Source organism: Hevea brasiliensis, unplaced genomic scaffold, assembly GCF_030052815.1.
Source record: "Hevea brasiliensis isolate MT/VB/25A 57/8 unplaced genomic scaffold, ASM3005281v1 Scaf236, whole genome shotgun sequence".
In the NCBI taxonomy this organism is placed as follows: Eukaryota; Viridiplantae; Streptophyta; class Magnoliopsida; order Malpighiales; family Euphorbiaceae; genus Hevea; species Hevea brasiliensis.
In genome coordinates, this window is record NW_026614736.1 from 79,846 (window position 1) to 84,299 (window position 4,454).

General features: G+C 34.4%; 1 non-coding gene across 1 annotated transcript; it reads right to left on the reverse strand.

The window, feature by feature from the left end:
- Positions 1-324: 324 nt before the first annotated feature.
- Positions 325-431, reverse strand: LOC131176780 (small nucleolar RNA R71). The gene has a single exon (XR_009146680.1). It is a non-coding gene; the product is annotated as a small nucleolar RNA R71 (small nucleolar RNA).
- Positions 432-4,454: the final 4,023 nt, after the last annotated feature.

Consider the following 4,454-nt stretch of genomic DNA (forward strand, 5'->3'; position numbering starts at 1 on the left):
TGATTTGAGGGAGAGCATAGCAAGACTAAGAATTAATGCAAATAGATATAAGATGGATTTTGGGGTGCTTCAAATGAGAATTCTCAATTTGGGGGTCATCTTTGAGAAAATCCTCATACTCATCTTACAAAGTTTTCTATGATTTGTGACGTGCAAAAGCAACTAGGAGTGTATGATGATGCAGCAAGACTTAAATTGTTCCCATTCTCTTTGAAGGATAGAGCATTAGATTGGCTTGATTCTCTACCTCATAATTCAATCACAAATTGGGAACAGCTCACTGATGCATTTCTTGCCTAATATTTTCCACCTGAAAAAACTCAGGAATTGAGAAATCAAATGATAGCTTTGAGACCAAGAGAAGATGAGACCCTCTATGAGTCATGGATGAGATAGAAGGAGTTGGAGAGGCAATGTCCACATCATGTCATTCCAAAATGGATGATAAATAAGAATTTCTACACAAATGTCACCCTAGCTATTAGCAAAATTATTGATGCTCAAACTGGGAGTGAATTTATCATTAAAAATGAGGATGAAGCTTATGAGTTGTTAGAGAAAATTGCAAAGAACACTCATCTTTGGAGTAGTCCAAGAGGGCCAACTCTAACTCAAAAGAAATAAGCTGCCAGAATATATGATCTTGATCCATTTAATATGATCAATGCCAAATTTGATGCATTTACAAATGTCTTAGCAAAGAAGATAGAGGATTTAAGTATCCTAGTCGCTTCATCATCCTCTGGAAATTCTCAACAAATTGCTTATGCAGAAGGAACTACCAGCTATGGAGCAGATTATGGTGAATAAGCTGCTTATGTTGGAAATTATGGAAAAAAGCAGATGGAAAATCCTTACTCTTAAACATATAACCCAGCTTTGAAGAATCATCCTAATTTTTCATAGGAAAATTAGCAAAATTCAGTTCCAATTCAAAATTTCCAACCACAACAACAAGGACATCCTTATCAGCAGAATAGGCAACCATTGCCAAATTTTTAGCAAAGGAATACAAATCATGCTCCTCCACTTAGATAGTAAGAATAAGGTTCTACAATTGAAGCTTTGCTATAGCAAATTCTTGCTAATCAAACTAAGCATGAGAAAGAGATGAGAGAGATGAAAGCAAGGCTAGAGCAAGTGCAAACTCATAATAGAATGCTAGAAAAACATATTGCATATCAAGTAAGCTCTTCAGGTACAAAGTATATGGGAAAACTTCCAAGTCAATCGAAAAACCTAAGGGAACATTGTCAAGCTATCACATTAAGGAGTGGGCAGATAATAAACAATGAAAAGAGTGGAAAAAGTGAAAAGAGAGAAAATGAGAAAGATGTTGTGGGAGATGAAAAATAAGAGGGTGAAAAAGAAGAGGGTTCAAGTAAAAGTAAAGAGGAAATTGAAGAGAAAGAAGAGAAGTATATACCTCTATAACCTTACAAGCCACAGCTTCTCTTTCCACAAAGTTTCCAAAAAGCCAGACTTGATAAGCAATTTGGGAAGTTCTTGGAGGCTTTGAAAAGCTTTACATCAATGTGCCTTTCATTGATGCATTGTCCCAAATGCTCTTTTATGCAAAATTCTTGAAAAAAATACTCTCAAATAAGAGAAAACTTGAAGATCATGAGACTATACCTTTGACAGAAGAGTGTAGTGCCATACTTCAAAAGAAGCTTCCTCCTAAGCTTAAAGATCCGGGAAGTTTTTCAATTCCATGCCATATTAGAGAATCATATTCTATAAAAGCTTTATGTGATTTAAAGGCTAGTGTAAGCCTTATGCCCCTCTCCATATATGAAAAGCTCAACATGGGAGATCTTAAGCTAACCCATATTTCTTTTCAGCTAGCAGATAGATCAATTAAATATCTAAAAGAGATTTTAGAGAATGTACCTTTGAAGGTTGGAAAATTCTACATACCAGTTGACTTCATCATTTTAAACATAGAGGAGGATTCTAACATTCTAATTATTTTGGGGAGACCTTTTCTAGCTATAGTAAGAGAATTAATTGATGTCAAAGGTGAAAAGTTGACTCCTAGAGTTGGGGAATATCAGTTGGTTTTCAACATTGACAATGCCATGAAGAAACATCATTATGAAGCTGATTTTTATAATTGATGAGCTTGTATAGGAGCATTTTAGGAAAAGATATCCTGAAGATCCCTTTGAAAATTGCTTAGTCCCTGGAGAAAGCATAGACAATGACAATCCTCATGCGGTCGCATTTGCTCAACACTTGGAGAGAAGTCCGCCATGTATCTCAGCATCAGTTTTTCAACTCACACAAGTGGAAAGAAATGAAAGTAAGCAACCATCATTCAAGGAAGAAGATGCACCTAAGGTAGAACTTAAACAACTTCCTTTTCAGCTAAGGTATACATTTCTTGGCCCCAATGAAACTTATCCAGTGATTCTTAATGCAAATTTGAGTACTTTAAAGATTGATAAGTTGTTAAGAATTTTGAGGCAATATAAGAAGGTTTTTAGGATACACAATAAATGACATCAAGGGAATAAGCCCTAACTTTTGCATGCATAGAATTATCTTATAGGAAAATTGCAAACCTTCTATTGAATATCAGAAGCGGTTGAACCCAAATATGAAAGAAGTGGTTAAAAAGGAGATTTTAAAGTTGCTTGATACAAGTATAATATATCATATCTCAGACAGCACATGAGTTAGTCCAGTGCATGTGGTCCTAAAAAAAAGTAGAATAACTATGGTAAAAAAATGAAAATAATGAATTAATTCCTACCAGAATAGTGTCTAGTTAGTGAATGTTCATAGATTACAATAAATTGAATAATGCCACTAGAAAAGATCACTTTCTACTTCCTTTCATTGATCAAATGTTAGAAAGACTTGCCAAGCATTCACATTTTTGCTATTTGGACATATATTCAGGATTTTTTCAAATTCCTATCCGTCCAAATGATCAAGAGAAAACCATTTTTACTTGTCCATATGGAATGTTTGCCTATAGGAGAATGTCATTTGGCTTATATAATGCACTAGCCACTTTTCAAGAGTGCATGATGGCAATCTTCTCAGATCTTATTAAAGATATAATAGAAGTTTTCATTAATGACTTTTCTGTTTATGGATCTTCATTTGACATTTGTTTGGCTAATCTTTCTAAAGTTTTTCAGCATTGTATAGACACTAACTTGGTTTTGAACTAGGAAAAATGTCATTTCATGGTCTAGAAAGGATAGTGTTAGGACATTTGGTGTCTAACTGATACACCTATATCATATAGATATTTTTAGGCATAATTGTATTGCATTTCATAGCATATAGGTAGTTAATCACATACATTTTTGTTAATTTCATTAGTTTTTGTTAAAGTAGTTGATCTCCACTTAATTTTATATTTTCTGTATCTTTTTAGGTGTTCTAAAGAAAGTCCAAGGCATAAGAGCAAATTAGACAAGTTTGGAAAGAAGGAGAAGCAGGGCAAGTTGCTGCACTAAAGTACACAGGTTGTGTAAACACAGCCATGACTCATGTAACCTTTTACCTGGGGAAAATTAAATAAGTCATGAGAAAGCCTCAGTACACAGGCCATGTAAATCATCCCGTGTACCATCCAAGGACCCGTGTAAACTTCTAGTCATTAAAGCCTAAAAAATTAAAGGAAAGAAGATAGTACACGAGCCATGTACCTAGACCCATGTAAAATTTTATATCTCGTGTAACCTTCTGCCGCCCATCTGAAAAGAAGCCAAATAAACTCCAGAGACTTACACGCCCCAGGCCGTGTAGTGATACACTGGTCGTGTACTATGCAACAACCAGTTTCTTAATTCAATTTCAGCTCTAATTTTTGCATGCCAAGTTGACTTCTACTGCCCTTGGGACTCTAAAACATAACCCTAGGGCACCCAATATAAATACTAGTAGACAAAAAGCAAGAGGGAGGGATTTGAAAAAAGACTTTCAATTTAGCTTAGCAACATTAGTTTCCAAGCCGTCTAAAGGAGAATTGCATTAGCACTAAGGAGGAGATCTCTTACTCAAAGTTCCACAAGTCTAAAGTTATTGAATCTTTCCCTAGGTTCTTTTATTTTAATTTCTCATATTGGTTTTATGTTCTTTTACTTTAATTAAATTATGTTTGTTAAACTCACCATTAGTGAGTAGTTCGCTTAATTCTGGAATTAGGAGAGTAGCACTCTTAATTTCTGTTATGGATATACACTAAGTTTTATTTAATGGAATTGAGTTTTGTGCTTTGATTCAATATTTTGTGTTCTTAATGCATGCTATGTCTTGGTACCCACCTAGCTATGATCTAAGATACTAATTGAAGAACTAAAAGGTGAAGATTAGTATTAGAAAATTAGGATCTTAAACCTAAGAAATCTGACCTAAAGATAGGCTGATAACCTTTGTGGAATTCCATAATTAATCAAAGACCTTAAAAGGTTTTAATTAAGATTTATTACCAT